The sequence below is a fragment of the Lissotriton vulgaris genome, chromosome 11 (assembly GCF_964263255.1).
Source record: "Lissotriton vulgaris chromosome 11, aLisVul1.2, whole genome shotgun sequence".
Taxonomy (NCBI): Eukaryota; Metazoa; Chordata; class Amphibia; order Caudata; family Salamandridae; genus Lissotriton; species Lissotriton vulgaris.
Genome location: NC_141699.1, coordinates 871860108 through 871877183, shown reverse-complemented (window position 1 = coordinate 871877183; position 17076 = coordinate 871860108). Strand labels below are relative to the sequence as shown.

At 46.4% G+C, this 17076-nt stretch overlaps 1 protein-coding gene across 1 annotated transcript in view; it reads left to right on the top strand.

The window, feature by feature from the left end:
- KIF1A (kinesin family member 1A) overlaps positions 1-17076 on the top strand; it is a 2508766-nt gene that overhangs the window by 345086 nt on the left and 2146604 nt on the right. The window lies entirely within an intron of this gene.

Genomic DNA, 17076 nt, shown 5'->3' with positions numbered 1-17076 from the left:
ATCCCTGCTACTATTTGAGCTAGCGGTGGAGCCGCTGACGGCTCATATCCGCACCCACGTTGATAAGGGCATTAAACTAGGCGATGGCGTACACACCATTTCGCTCTACGCAGATTACCTGTTATTATACGCTTAGGACCTTCATGATATTCCCCCTTCCCTTGATCGAGCCCTTAGCCTTTTTGTGTGAGCCTCGGGCTGCGAGTTAACCCAACAAAGCCCATACTTTCTTCGTTCCTAGGGGGCACTCCTGATCCAGGCTACCCATTCGGGGGACGCCTGGCCTGGTGCATTGACCCTTTTCACTACTTAGAAGTCTGGGTTTATCGCACCAAAGCTGACCTCTTTGACGGGAATGTTGTCCGAGCTGCCACGGCGATTCGATCTCAGATGCGTTTCTGGAAAACTCTCCCATTGGTGATCTCTGGTGGAATCGCCCTGGTTAAAATAGGGGTTCTTCCCCGCCTCCTGAATTACTTTGCCACTCTACCCCTCATCTCCCCTCTCTTCTTCAAGCAGTGGGAAAGAGTAGTGCCGGATTTCATATGGGGGACTTCGCGCCATAGGGTATCCATGGGAAAGCTTTATCTGCCTACTGAGCTGGGCAGCCTTGTTGTACCCAATTTTGAACACTACTACCTGGCCTCCTAGCTGCAATGGATCACCAGGTGGATTTCCTCCTGTTATCTCCTAGACACACCTCGTTGCAACCTCCGCTACTGCTGAAAACCCTTCTACAGATTTTCCATCCTTGCTCCACACTTAGACCCCCAGGCCCTTTTCTCCACACTGTAGCACACAAATGCTTCCGTAGGTGCCTTTTCCTCACTAGAACCACCTTCCCTTACGCACCCTCGATCCCACTGTTGGGAACTCCACAGGGGAACACCTACACAACAGCGGCTGAGTTACATCACTGGGCCTCGGAGGGGATACAAGATGTGGGGGACTTTATTCAAGAGGGCACTCTTATTCCATTCCAGGAACTCATGACGGAGGAGAATCTACCTCCTGGGCAGTTCCTATTACACAGAACACTCATAGCTTTGTTAGCGTCCAAATGGGGTGTGCTCGCTCAGGAACCTCCCCTACACCACACTTTGCAGTACCTTCACGTGATGGGGAGAGGGAGACATCTCACGCGCTGGTTTGCATCTTCACTTCAACAATACACGGAAGCAGATCTTACCCGACTTTGACTTCACTGGGAGGAGACCCTGGGTAGGGCATTTACAGACAGGGAACGGTTGGCTGCCTGTGGCGGTCCGACCCTCATCCCTCTGTATCAGCCATTCAGGCAGATACAGCTTTTCATACTGCATCAGGCCTACCTTACCCCGGCCCAATTCAACAGGTACTTCCAACGCATAGATGCGGCTTGTCCCCGCTGCCGGCAATTAGATGCCGACTTGCTTCATATGCTTTGGTGTTGCTAGGTCCTGACTGACTATTGGAACTCAGTGACAACTACCCTCATAAGTTGCACCTCCTGCACCATTTCCCCGACCTGGAAAGCCCATGTATTGCACCTCTTCAGCAGAGACAAGAAATATAGAGCTGCCACACGTTTCTAGACCTAGGTCTAATAACAGCGAAGCGCTAGATCACCAAGCGGTGGAAATCCCCCCTGTCACATGATCGAAGCGTTGTTTACCTTGATCTTTGGAAGCTTGTGCAATTCACACAGAATAGTGTTTGCAGTCCCTATAGTTCAATAGGCAGAACAGAAAGGTGTTGTGGGTGACTCTGAGCAGTGGCCTCCGTGTCAGGATCCGGTGGGCCCTCTCAACTGAGAAGAAGAGCATGAACACTGGGACCGATTCACAGAACTAACTTACGACTAAATCCTAAACTTACTACTCATGGTATTCACAGAATGCACTTACGACTGTCGTAAGTTTTCATCCACACTCGGGCCGGAATTTCCACACCCGGAGTGTAACCTCTGCACCCGGAGTGTAGGCTCCACACCCGGAGCGGAATTTCCACCATCGGGCCGGAATCTCCGCTTCCAGGCTGGAATACCCACAATGCATCAGATATAGTCACTTAGCATCAGATTGTGGGGATTCCGGCCCAGAAGCGGATATTCCGACCCAATGGTGGAAATTTCTCTCCGAGTGTGGAGCTTACACTCCGGAGGCGGAAATTCCGGCCCGAGTGCGGACGTAAACTTAGGACAGTCATAAGTGCATTCTGTGAATACCATGATTATTAAGTTTAGGATTTTGTCGTAAGTTAGTTTTGTAAATCTGGCCCGCACTGTAAGGTAGGAGCATGCGGATCACATTTTTGGTGTAAGCTACAGCATCTAGGCTTTCCTCCCCTTCCTGCAGCCTCACCACCCTAATATTGTTCCTGCTGGAGTGGCCTTCGCATCTTCCACCTTGTGTTCAAAGCTGTGAACTCAATTAACCACGAACTGGAGCAGAGCGGTGTGGTGTGGTCACAAGCGATAGGTTGGAGTTCAGAAGGTGTAAGTTTGGCCTCCCACATTTTATCCATAAGCTTTCGATGGTTTGAATGTAGAAAATTAAAGTCTGCTGTGACTTTGTCAATTCTGCATTCCAGAGATGTGCTTGTCATTTCAAGAGGGGCACCAATCTTCTCCACAGCTTGCAGGACTGTACCCAGTTTATCTCCCAATGACACATTGGGTAAGGCCGGCTCAGCCGCTGAGTAACTCTCATTTGACCATTCCATAGGTGACTTAGTATGGGCTGGAGCCAGTGGGCCAGCTGAGCAATGGCGACTAATGGCTAGCTGTTGGGTGGCGGGCATCGAAGGGGCCAGTATCAGGCAGGCTTGCGACAGGGAAGTGGAATGCTTCATGAGTGAGTAGAACATTTTTACGCCAGACATGGTGTTCTACAGCCAGCAATGAAAATCCTTACCACCTCCGAGATTAATGCACTGTCAAGGATTGAGGTGATTCGCAATGTTGGTAGTGCCACAGGGAGGAGAGGAAAAAGAAAGGCAAGATGGCGGCCGTGTAGATGGCCGGGAAAGCAGCTCGATTGAGGAGGTGCACAATGGATGGATGACAACCCCGTAACCCCGTAACTCCCTACCGTTGTATTTGTACTTTGATGACATAGTATCGATAGCGGTGGAAATCTGACCTGACGGTGGATGCGAGGCAAGAGACGCAAGCTGGAACTGCTCGGCGCTGGGGAAAAAAACTGCTGCATGAAATTGACCTGCCGTCAGCTGCTGAAGCGGCTGTTACTGGACGTATTGCAGGTGACGAGGAGGCTGAGAGGCGGGGCGGCTGTCGGGCTGCTAGCGGAGGCGGAGGCAACGGAGTTTGCAGAGTCTGTCTTCACGAGACAAGCGGCGCGGAGCCTCTCGACAAAGCGGAGTTGGCAGCGGAGTTGGCAGCGGAGCAGAAAGCCCCGCTTAGCTGAGCTCCGACAAGCTGATACCCGAGTGCACTGGCAAGCGAGTCCTTTACAAGCTGAGGAGGCATTGAAACCGTACGCCCTGGAGGTTCCTTTGGACGTGAAAGTGGAGGATACTAACAGCGATAGAAGCCTAGGCGGTAAGGAGCAGTTTGGGCTGAAGGAGAGGAGGAGGGAAATAATGGCCCCTAAAATGAGCGCCAGCGCCAAAGCCGCTGCGAGGAGGAAGGCAGCAGCTGAATTAGCTGAATCACTGGTAGAATTAGAGGGCAATAAGAGAAAGAAACAAGGCTCTCCATCGCTAAAAAAACTGGTACAGCAGCAAGGGGTCAGCAAATTGAATCCTGATTCCCAGGGTACCACCCCAATTTCTGACATTTTCCAAAAAGTGAGTAAAAATATTGATTCCAAGGATAGCAAGGCTGATGCTACCCAGATCCAGACGCAGACTATATTCAAGACGGATGCAATGGCCCACGATAATACAGAAGAGGGGCAAATTGAACAGCCTAATACTGTCGGAAATATAGGGGGGGAAGATCAGCAGGGAGAGGCTCCTGAAGCGGACCCTGTGGTCAATGTCTTGTCAATACCCCGGGCACTAGAAGAGATCCTGGAGGACGATACTGGGGGGAACTCCAGCGGTAAAAAAGAAGCCCCAAGTGAGGCATTATTTTCTGTATCAAAGGGTGGAGAATGGTCAGAAGAAGAGGAGGACAGCCTGGAGCAAGAAGGCAGTGACTTAGATACTGGCAGCCATTTAGATCAGGATGAAGGCAGTCCCCCGAGTACAGCGGTGAAAACTATGCTGAGAACAAAAATGCATGGCCAGAAGAGAGAACAGCCACTGACTAATACTGCCTCAGTTAGTCCAGGTGGGGAATCCGCACAAATGTCCCTTCTGGAGGTTATTCACCAGGAGATTTTAGCGCATCGAGAGGAAGCAAGACAGGAGAGCCGTAAATCTCAGGCAGCAGTCAGAAAAATACAAGGGGCGGTCAGGAAGCTGACCAAGGCATGTGTGAACCTGGGTGAGCGGGTTACCAATTTGGAAGACAGAGTTGTTTCCACTGAAGCGGAATCAGAGGCTGCATCTAAGAAGGTTGATATGCAAGCTAAGCAGCTAACTGATATACAGTGGAAACTTGAATCATTGGAAAATAGATCGCGTCAGAACAACCTACGCATTCTGGGAATCCCTGAAGGATCAGAGGGTACAGATATGAAAACATTTGTTGTAAAACTTTTTGAACGTGCCTTTATGGACTTGAAAGATTGGGATTTTGACAGGGAGGTTCAGAGAGCGCATCGTATCCCTGCCATTATCCATAAGAGCACGAAAGAGGGTGACAAGCCTAGAGCGATTTTAATCTTTCTGGGCAACTTTAATCTGAGGCAAGCTATCTCTGAGAGGGCGAGACCAGATAATAAAAAGACAATTGATGGTTATACCTTTTTTGTTCGCCCTGACTTCTGCCATATTACGGTTGAGAGACGTTGGAGATTACGGCAGATGATCAAACCGTTCCAGGACAAGGGTATGCAGGCCTATCTGATTAATCCAGCTCAGCTGAAGATAATCAAAGATGGAAAAACATTATATTTCTCCTCTGAGATTAAGGCAAAAGAATTTTTGATGTCGTAGGTAGCTTAGCTTAGAAACTGTGTAAAACGGTTAACCGGTTAAAATTTGTTTGATCTGATATGTGAGTTCATTATATTGGTAGTTGCGATAATTTGTTGTCCGGCCCTGTCCGGTCAAGCTTTTGTAAAAAAAGTCCTGTCCTGTCAAGCTTTTGCAAAAAGTACAAAAAGTACAAAGCGGGAATATGGACCGTGGGGTGGAGTGAAATTTATAAGGTAGGGGGGTCACAGAAATAAAATAAAAAAGATTTTTAAAAAAAGAGGGGAAAATGGGTACAGGCTTTTCTCCTCAATTTGAGCTGCAAACCATCACGTGCACAGACCATTGGTCTGAGCGCCTCTGAACAAGGGGGGTGGGTGAGGGGGAGCTCCATTTTGGAGCCGGGCAAGGGGAGGGAGCGAGAACAGAGGGAGGGAGGGGTGGGGGAGGGGAGGGAAGGGGGATGAAAACCTTGGAAAATTATGAGATGGAAAGGAATTGGATTCGGGCAGATATCAGATACATGGTGAATAGTCAATGTAGGAAATGCAAATATTCTAACAATGTCAGACATTAGGATTTGTACTATTAATGCAGGGGGGTTAAATGATTGGAAGAAGCGGCAGAGATTGAGTCACTTGATTAGATCAAATAATATGGATATAGTCTGTATTCAGGAAACCCATATCCCCTGGAATAAAAGAAAGCTGTTGGAGGTGTATGGGTATACCTTGATTGGATGTTCATCGCAATCGTCAATGATCCGAGGGGTGGCTATTCTAGCCAAAAGTAATCTGGGTGGAGTGAAACGCAGTAAAACAGATGGCTCTGGTAGATGGGTATTGGTGGAACTGAATCTGGGGTTCACGCTGTGCACAATATACGGTCCGAATGAGGATGACCCAATGGTGTATGACAAATTAGAAGAGGAGTTGGCCAACTGGATTACCCCGATGATAGTATGCGGTGATATGAATATTTCTGCAGATTGGCAACGGGGAAGTGACTATACAGGTCGTAAACGTAAAGTTAATAGAGCTCTAAGCTCCTTGATCCAGTCTCATGGTTTGGTGGAGGTATGGGGAGAGAAAGTTCCCGGAGATCAAGGGTATACATATTTCTCCCACCCGGCACAGAAATATTCCAAACTGGATTACTTCTTTGTCACAGCGGGAGAAATCGGCAAGGTAAATATCGACAAATTACCGAGAATAATTTCCGATCATAATCCCCTAATTCTGACGTATAAGGTCCCTAATGTACAGAGGAAAACATCTAGATGGACTTTCGAAAGGAAATTATTAAATGACGAAAGGTTTGTTAAACATATTAAAAAGTGGGCAAAGGAATTTTTTGAGTGTAACAGATATAGTGCTTCCAGAAATGGAGTTTGGGAATCCTTTAAGGCTGCATTAAGGGGTGAGACAATCAGCTGCGCAGCAAAACTAAGGAAAGAGGATAAAAGTAAGGTGGAAAAACTCATTTCAGATCTAGCAGAAATAGAGAGGTGTCATATTGAGGAAATAGCTTCAGGTAAAGATAGTGGGGAGACTGTTAGGAATATGGCTCGGGTTAAGGGTGAAATTTTAAAAATAATCACACAGAAGGAGATATGTGAATACCAGACACAAAGAGCAAGGAGATACGAGACTGGAGAACAAGCTGGTAGAGTATTAGCGCTCCGCATCAGGCAAGAATCAAATCGTAACAAAATTAGGAAGATTACATTTAATGGGAGTGAATATACAGACCCAAAATCTATAATGGATGTCTTTCAGAAATTTTATCAAAAACTGTACGATCAAGAGCCAGGGGTGGTACCATTTATGCAAGATCAGTCTCCCCTAATTCCAAGGTTGGAGGAGGTAGATAGGGCCCGATTAGAATTGGATATAACATCAGAGGAGATCAAAACTGCTTTGAATGAACTGGCAGTGGGTAAAGCGGCGGGCCCAGACGGTCTACCAATTGAGGTTTACAGGGCCCTGGGGGATGAAATTCTCCCCTTGCTTGAAGATCTTTTTAATGGAATAATTTGCTCAGGTAATATCCCGGACACATGGAAACAGACCAATATCGTAATATTTCATAAAAAGGGAAAACCAGAGGAGAACCCAGGATCATATCGGCCGATTTCGTTAATAAATACAGACGCTAAATTATACTCTAAAGTGTGGGCGAAAAGGTTAGGAAGGATCATTGGCCAACTCGTCTCACCCTGGCAGCATGGGTTTGTCCCAGGGAGAGGTACTACTGAGCATACAGCAAGGGCAATCTCACTATTCGATGCGGTCGCTGCTACGGGTGGAGATATGGCCATGGTCCTTTTGGATGCCGAGAAGGCTTTCGACCGTGTGGTCTGGGACTTCATGTGGGAGGTATTGGTCAGAAGGGGTTTTGGAGACAAATGCAGGAAAGCTATCAAAGCGATGTACATGGACCCAGTAGCCAGAATTACTACAATGGGCTTTCAATCAGATGAGGTAGTGATTAGAAGAGGTACCCGCCAGGGATGCCCCTGCTCACCCATACTCTTTTCATTATACATAGATCCGCTAATTAGGAAGATTCTTGCATCTGATAGAATATCTCCTGTTATATCTCATGGACATACCACCAAGCTATTGGCGTGCGCGGATGACCTGGCAATTGTTACCACTAATCCGCAAGCGGCAATGCAGGAATTAAGCAGTCTGGCTCAGGAGTTTGGGAACTATTCGGGGTATAAACTTAATACAGAAAAAACAATAATAATCTGTACTGACAACATTCAGAAAAGGGATCAAAGGTATGTGGACTCCGCGGTGTATCTAGGAGTAAAAATCAATGCAAATGTAGGAAAAATCATTCAGGAAAATGATGGGCCCTTACTCGCTACAATTGATAAGGATTTGAGAAGGATTGATGTATTACATTTGTCTCTGATTGGGAGGGTGAATATCCTGAAAATGTCGATGTTCCCAAAACTATTGTATTTATTCCGTGCCATACCGTTATTAATTGATGAAGGTTTGATGAAAAAAATGGAAGCAGTGTTCTCACAATTTTTATGGCAATATGGCAAAGTTAGAAGATCGTTAGCCCGACTTTCTACACCATTAGAGGGAGGTGGATTATCTGCACCTAACTTAAGGCTATACCACTGGGTCTGCTTATTGTTGCATATGAATCATCTATTGTATCATGATGCTCCCGAAGTACCGCTTGGTTCCCACAGAATCCCCACAATCTATGAATTAGTAATGGGTGAAAAAGCTATGGGGGTTCTAATACGTGAAATTAATGTTTTGTATTTTAAGAGGAGCAAAAGTAAATTGATGTTAAGTGTGTGGGGTGCTTGGAAGGCGATGTTGAAATTTCTTAAGATTCCTAAAATTAACGGTACAATAGATCTCTGGAACTCTAGTCCGTTCCTACATCTTGGACAGAATAGGAATAGTGGCTTGTGGAAGAGTTTGGGCATTAGATGTTTGGGGGATGTTATGTGTAAGGATAATCTCTTAGGGTTTGAGGTTTTGCAACAAAAATTTGGTATCCCCCCTAATCACTGGCTGTTATACAATCAGCTAGAACAAACAGTGAAGGCACTAAGACCTAGGGTTTCTATTCAGGAGTTAAATCCGATTGTGCAGTATATAATGAATGGGGGTAAGAAGATTAAAATAGGTTATAACTATCTGTTACAGGGTTTGGAAGATGATATTGGACAAATATAAAATGCCTGGGCTGTAAGAATAGGGGATCCAGACGTAGATGTGGACTATGCTCTGGCATTAAATAGGAAAGTACTAAGAGCGACCAATTTGAAAGCACAACATTATAAGATGGTTTTTAATCTTTATTATACCCCCGCTAAGTTGTTTCAATGGGGTAAAAGGGATACAGATAGATGTCCAAGGTGCAATCAAGGTCCGGCAGATCTAATACATATGTTTTACTCTTGCCAGAATCTCAAACCTGTTTTAACAGAAATGGAGAAGTTTTTAACGGGGCTGCTAGAGTGTCAAATACCGCTATCCCCAACCACTGTTTTGATTGGCAGGGATGAAAACCTTAGAGTTGAACCGGAAGCCGAAGCTTTTATTTTTCTGTCTGTCGCTGTTTTTAGAATTTTAATTGCGGCGGCCTGGAAAGATCCGATTGTTCCCACATTTCAAATGTGGCTTACGAGGTTGCTCGGGACCCATAATATTGAAGAATGTCTATATAGTTTTAAGGGTAAAAAGAGGAAAGAGTATGGTAAAAAGATATGGGCTCCGCTTAGTAATTGGAGGAAAATAATAAGATGATTGAATTAAAGAGTCCCTGCATTATCTGTTATGCTTTTCAAGGTAATGTCTTCCTACGATGTTAATTTATCTTTAAGCTACTTGGATTATGACAACCATTGGAAGGCGTATAAGATCTATTTATATCTGCATATGTGTTTTAATCCTTGTGTCTTAATTATCATCATGTATTTTATCTAGCTGATATCTGTAAATTTGTATGTATGTTTGATTGAAATTCTGATCCATCTCAATAAAAATAATAAAATTTAAAAAAAGGGAGGAGAGGAAAAAGAAGGGGGGGACTCACATGGCCCAGGTCGTTATGACGTCTAGGTGGGGCGACATCAGTAAGGCAAGGCCAGTGAGTCTCAGAAACAATGAGTGAGGCCCTTGCATGTGCAATGGCAGCGGTTGTGCTCAGATGAGGCCCTATTTGTGGTATGCTCCTTTCAATAGAAGATGAGGCAGTGAAGGGGCCAGTCCATGGCAAACGCTGCTCTCAATAGGCACCTTCCAATAGAAGATGAGGCAGTGAAGGGGCCAGTCCATGGCAAACTCTGCTCTCAATGGGCGCTACTCAGCATTTATTCCTGGGTTGAAAGACCTCACGCTGCGAGTGAGGCTGCTCGGCCCAAAGGAGAGCATCCCAGAGGTGTGTAGCCCATCCGGTCATAATTGCCTGTCTGGGCATGGTCAGGGCAGGGCTCCACATGTTCAGAGCATGCTGCAGCCACTGTGATCTTTGGTACGTGCATCCATGAGCAGGGGCCTGGGCCCAACACCACCCTCGTGCCCCCTCTCACTCACTGTTCAGTTAGCGGTCCCTGCCCAAATCCAGGCCAAGGTGTAGCTCCTTAGGTACCGACACCAGTGACCATCATATGGGAGCTCACCACGGCACGCAGGATAGCACTCACATCTTCCGCCATTTACTGCTCCACAGAACCTAGGCCTGACATGGCCCCCAGGTCCCTGAGATGATGTGCAGCCAGAGGGGTGGGAAGCTGCTCAAGACCAACATCAAAAGAGTTTGCGCCCCATTCTGTCTTCTTGTTGCTGGCAGTTCGCCATGGCCGGGTTGCAACAACGCCCTATTGAGCCTCAGGGGGAAGGTGACCAGCAGCGTCGTTCCACTTAGGTAGAGCAAGTAGAGACCTAGAAGGGACTCTGGTCAGCACACCAAATATTTGGGGGGGGGCCATGTCCAGGCCTAATGACACTGGCCTACAATATGGCTCCCAGTCTACAGGCCGCTCAACTCCACAGCAGCCCGAGCTCCATCACAACCCCACCTCCAATCCACGTATCACGGGAACCAGTGCGTCAGAGATAGAAGGAGCCAGTAGGGAGGCACTCCGGGAGAGGCAGACAAGGTAGGCTGAGTCTGCTGATGCAGCTGCTTGTGTAGGATTGGTAGATAATGGGGAGATTGTACAGAGCCTCATTAGAGTGAGTCCGCCATCTTGGCTGGCTAGCCCCCCCCCCCTGGACTGATGGTCCTGATGTAATGGAGCTGACATATTACCATAACTGTTGCTATGGTAATTAGTGACTGTATTTATCAAATCAGTACTACTAGAGTTGAGAGGAAATGGAAACGGTGGCACCAATTTTGGTGCACCTGTTCTGTGTGGATCTTTTTTAAACAATGCTTTATGTTGAATGTTGCTTCCAGCTGCGCTGTCGGGGAGTACTTACTCCCAACCTTATAATGTTCAGCATTGGCATTTACATTTGCATTTGCTTTCCTGTGCTTAACCAGATTCAAAGATGAAGGCATGCCTAGCTCTTGGTTGCCCGCATTTGAAACTTTGTGCTGCATAATCCTTAAAACTTGTGAGAAACATTATCTGCAACATCAGTGACTCTTTTGCCTAGGTGCTCAGGGTTGGCCTTTAGATGGTTAGTTATCAAGCATAGTTGATCAGTCTTTGTTATTTTAGCCTTGAGTTTAGCACTTGTTTCGCATATTTTGTCCTCTCAAGAGATTAAGTCAGCACAGGACAGCAAACGACAAAACAAATAAAAGAATTACCCATTTTAAAGTTTGGGTAGTTTTTTTTTAAAACACATTTTTATTGGTGAACAACCTTTACAACAAAACTTTTACAACACACTTTTCATTTTTCACTATCCAGCACCCCAAAGCGCCATGCGTTGTAAAGGTTTGCGAAGTAAAAACCGCGTTGTAAAGGCATGCGTGGTAAAAGTATGCGTTGTAACGTCATACATCCATTTTTATTGTCATATTTGTAATACAGCACAGGGCCCTGACATCCAAGGGACCAATCACAATCAGCAGGACACCATTATCAGCAAATGACATCTTTTCTGTAATATAAGCATATAAAGTAGCGGGATAATCAAGATTCTCCGCCACCCCCCAACTCAACTATCCCCCACCCACCCCCCTTCCCAACCCCCCCAATCCCCAGCCCAACCTCCCCTCCCCACCCCCCCACCCACAGCCCACCCCGTCCGTCGCACAGCTCTCACAAGGCCCCGAACAATACAAGGAATAAATGACCACAATGAACATGTATTCTACCACACACCCAGTCGGGCGCTACCAAGCCACTGGAAACGTTCACTCCCCCCGCCAGTCACCCCAGCATAGCACCCCTCACACATCCTGAGGCAAGTCATCCTGCTCCATAGGCGGCTACAGCCACACCCCCCTGTATTATGCCCAGCGTTTCCAAATTTTGAAGTGTTTCCGCGGGCAGCCTCTAGCAATAAAGTTCGGACATTCCAGTCCCATGCAAAAATCCAAACCCCGTTTCCAGACCGTCAATTTAGGCGGGCAGGGGTCTTTCCAACCTTTGGCTATGTCTCTCTTGGCAGTGACCAAGCCCAGCAGTAGCAGGTGTTGTTTGTATATATTGCCCCCCACATTTTCCATAACATGTAGGAGAGAAAATTGCGGTGTGCGCAGGAGCTCCCATCCTAGCACCTCAGCTAGACAGGCCAGGAACCCTCTCCAGAAACGTGCCACAGCCAAACAGCCAAACAGAAAGTTTGGGTAGTTTAAATATTTTTCTATTTCCTGTTTTTCCTTTTTGACCTGTATTATGGGCGATTTTTTACCCCCTTGCTTCCAACTATAGTGCTCACAATGTTGTTGGTTAATTTGGCCGGAGCTCCTTGCCAGTCCCGACCAAAAGTACTCCTGATAAAAACTCTGTCAGTCACTATTAGGCAGGGGGCACCCAGGGAAGTAGGAGGGCAAACAAACCCCTCCTGCGAGGTTCTTAGGTGCTTGAATTCACGTGCCTCACCTGTCTCCTGAGAACTCGATTTAGAACAAGAACCCCCTTGCACATCGAGGGGTAAGAGAGGCAACAAGCACTCTACTAAAGGTCACTGCCCATACCGCAAACCAGCAGGTCAGCATAACTGATGGTAGATCTGTGGTGACTTTACCAAGTGATATTGGGCTGCCCCAACTTTCCTCAGTTGACAAAAGGTGCAAAAAAGGCAATAAAGTCAGAACAGTGAGCATTGCCCTTATCAGGGGATTTCAAAGGGGATTTAGATTCAATTGGGTGCAACAACTTGTTATTTGTAGATTCCGTAGTTCCTTAAAAATGCCTTATTTTGCCTCGACTCCTGTTTAGCTCCTTATTACCTCTGTACATTGGCTCCAATTGTCTCCCTTTTTCTTGCAGGGAGAAGCAAGTTCCGCCATTTTGAAAGCAAACACCCCCCATGCCACACTAGCCAAGCCTACAGCTGACTGCTTCGGCTTGCAGAGAGGTGTACTGCCAGTGCCTAGCACTCAACATGCTAAGCATGCCCTTTTTGCCACCAGCTGTCAGTTTTAGGGCACTTTTTTACTGCCCCACTGCCTGGAACATAGTGCAGCTCCAGGATATCTCACTCTGCTTCTTAACTGCGACTGGAGGGGGAAGCCAGCACATGAGCACTGCTCCCTATGGCTGGTGAGTGGTAAATGCGAGGCAAGAACTGAAGGGGATAGGGGAGCGGACTGGAAGATGACAAATGATTGGCTGGAGTTTGGGGGGCTAGTCAATACGAAACGCCATGCTTACAGGGCTTTTATGGTTTGTAGCACTGCCCAGGCATGCCTTTCACAACCCTGCTACCGGGAAAGGGGGGGTCACAGCTTGGCCATATTAATGCTGAGTCTCGCTTGACCCCACACTGTTCAGCTCCGTGCACCACTCATCCCCCATGAAGTTTGGTGCACCACCACATCGTTCCTCTGCTCCTTTCCCTTGCTTCTGTATCCTGCAACTGGAATGGACATTGAAGATCACTTCCTTGCTGCTCTACGATGACGGAATACCTCTGGGACTACCTCAGGCAATCACCAGCACCCAATCAGACCTAAGTATTGACTGAGTGTAACTGACAGTTAGACTTTGTGAGCTCCTCTAAGTCACACAATAGAGGGATTAGATGTGCCTGAATGGGCCATCTGTTGGCAGGATAGGGGCAGAGCTAATTACAGCCCCACTTACACCTGAATAGCCTGTGCTCTGCCTTCACACAAAGCGCCTAATGACCTTGTATTGTCACTACAGCCAGCTTGTGGCCAGGGCAGGATAGTCAGGAAATTCCATGCAAGTAAAAGAATCTTTCAAAGCTTCTCCCACTTTCCAGAAGAAGTTCCCCGTGGTATAAAAATGGGATCTTCAGACCTACTCTTCAGTTGATTACTGGACCTACGGAAGGACTCTCAGATAACTGCCTGGTACTATGAGGTGCTGTGCACTCTGCCAGACTGCTGCTGTGTCTGGAAGGACTGCTAAGGTGTCTAGAGTCTGCGTTGAACCATCAGAGGCCATCCCTGCTGTTGAGCCCTGCATCTATACTTGCACCCAGGACTACCAGAGGTGACTCCAAGGGCTAGTTTACTGGCCTATCATTCAGAGCTATAGAGACATAATAGGATTCCACCATCTTGAAACCACACCTGGACCCAGCCTGGGGGACCCCTGAACCCCCAAGAGGTGTCCTAACAGTACTGGACCCTTGGTTGTGGTGCTAAAAGTGCCCATATGGCCAATTTCCAAAACTGAGGACTTAGACAACATTTGGCCAAAAAGTGCTCTGAGGACCAGGAGGAGACTGGTATCAACCTGCTCGCCTATCTCCCTAAGGTGTATCGCCAATCAGATGGACTTTGCAGCTTCTCCCTCTATGTTCTTTTCTGCAACAGCAAATCTGTTTCAGATGTCCTTCTCCAAAGGGGTATCTGACCTCATGGAATTGTCTTCGGCTACAGCCCTCAGGTTTGTCCGCTGGAGTTTTTCGACTTCCATTTCGGCAAATAGTCTGAATGCAGAAATCTTCTGAGCGGGCTCCACCCACGGCATCCGATGACAACTGTCCCTCTTCAGATACCTCTTGCAACCTTGCCCTGTTGAACTTTACCTTCTCAGACATTTTTCGCCAAGAAGTTTTCTAAGTTCGAAGGTAAGGGCCAAATCCAGTTCTAGTATCCCAACCAAGTCCAACACAGTCGACTTTAACTTTCAACTTTTGCACGGTTTTGCACAACTAGTTGTCTGCAGTTGGCTCTTTGGTCTTTTAGGCACTATTTTGAACCTTAAACTTTAAAAAATCATAACTCCAGTTCCACAAATGGTATTTTTGTTTTGATATCTTTTTTCCAAATTGGTTTGGTATTTTTAATGTGTTGTGTTTCATTGTATTACTGTTTGCATGCTGTATCCATACTTTACACATTGCCCTAAGTTAAGCCTGCCTTCATTTTGTGCCAAGCTACCCAGGGTTAAGCAAAGGTTAATTCAATTACTTTTTGTCATTCACCTTGCAAGTGATAGTGGCTGTGGCTTGACCAGGGCTCACACCCCAGTCAACCAACGACCCAATTTCTCACAGTCTCAATCAATCAATCAATCAGACGCGCTACTCACCTGTGAGGGTCCCAAGACGCGGGGGGGGGGTCTGGGCAGCTCCGGCTCAGTCGAAGAGCAAGGTCTTGATGGCTTTCCTGAAGATGTGCAGGTTAGGGGAGCGTCTGATGCTGACCGGGAGTTTGTTCGAGGTTTTGGCTGCGATGTAGGAGAATGCCCTTCCTCCTGTTTTGCTTCTGCAGATGCAGGGTGTCTCTTCTAGGGCGAGGTCAACGGAACGAAGAGTGTTTTTGTTACTTTAATGCTGCTGAACTATAGTCTTAGAAGTTCTCCTTGCCACTATTGGCATGAGGATTCATATTTCATCTAGCAGCACTCTGACGAATGTAGATAGGTGGAGAGTAATAATCCCATTTGACTTGATCAAAATAGAGAGCTGAACAAATGTTTTGCATACATTCTGGTTTGGACCAGTGCAAGGACATCACCATTGGATGGAATTGTAATAAAACGTGTCTGTCTTGTTTGCATAGTATGTATTTGCGAAACAGCTGCAAGATAATCAGCACCCACTGCTGTTGTCCAAAGTGCTTAAGAGTCAGGGTTATGGAAAAAACATGCATTTTTCAACCCGCTCAGAAGCGTGTCAGTCAGATAATTTGGTTAGCAACCAGAGTCGCTCAAACATATCAGTAGAACATGAATGAATTTGAAACGCCTCATCCATAATGGACCCTTAGGTTTGAATACGCTTTATTGACATTTTAAAACAAGGACGAACAGCACATAAAATGATAGAATGTACTCAATGGATAAAAAATGTTATCCCCAAAATTACTCCCCTCTCCCCGCCAGTTTACACACTGCCCCCGCTCCCGACTGACAATAAACATCATTCTTTGGTCCTCTCAGATTGCGGGTAGTACAGACGTGTTGTGCCTGTCGGCCATTATAATGCAGACGAATCGCAGCATCGTGGTCATCTAGCTTGGAGAGGCCTAATGGACACTTACTGGCTTGATTACAAGTTGCCCATGTTAGATGCTGTAATTATGCACTAGATAAAATCGGAGACAAAGATTTTCGGAAGCTATCAAGGGAAGAAATTATCACCTATTCTGTTTTTTGAGGAATAACATGTCGATTTTGGAGCTGTAAATACTCTATATTTTTCCTCTGTTAAATTCCGGTAGCTTTGACCCACTAAAACGTAACGGAAGTTGCGAACTTTATTGCGCCTCGTCATTATCGGGTGTGATAAACTTCACGATACTTATAACAGCAATCCTTTTGCTAACGTGTTTGTACAGGGATCGCAACAGACAGGCCACTTTTAAGGCAATCAGGCTTATGGGATTAGTGAGCACTCTCACAAGACTATGAACCTCATTTAGAGGCTGGGGGTAATGGGGCCTCAGCCAAAAATTGATGATGACCTACCTGTCTGCCAACCTCTTGGTTCCCATGGTCATTTATAACCGGGGAAATTACTTACCACTGTTGACAACACCTTTACTGGCAATGAACCTCCACCTGGATAACTCTTGATTAGAGAGAAGGGAAAGATTGGTGGCTTAGGAGACCCTCACCCGCAATGTAACTTCCTGGGAGAATAGTTTAAGAGCCCATGAGAGAGCTTCTGGGTCCTAGAAGTAAAGTAATGGTTAGAGAGTATTTTGAATTGAAAAGCGTACAAACCTGCTAAAAATAGAAATTCATTAATTCGCATTAACCACTGCTCTCTTCTTTCATTTCACCTTTTCCTGATCCTATTCTTCCTTTCTTCAGCTCAGTTGCTGTTTCTCATTCAGTCTCTCCCATTCATCATGTCTGAGTATCATGCAACTATCTTCTCTTTACGTTCCAGCCTTCTTCCTTCCTTTCCCCTTATTCTGTCTTATTCCTCTTTCATTCACTCTTTCCGTTTTTCCCTC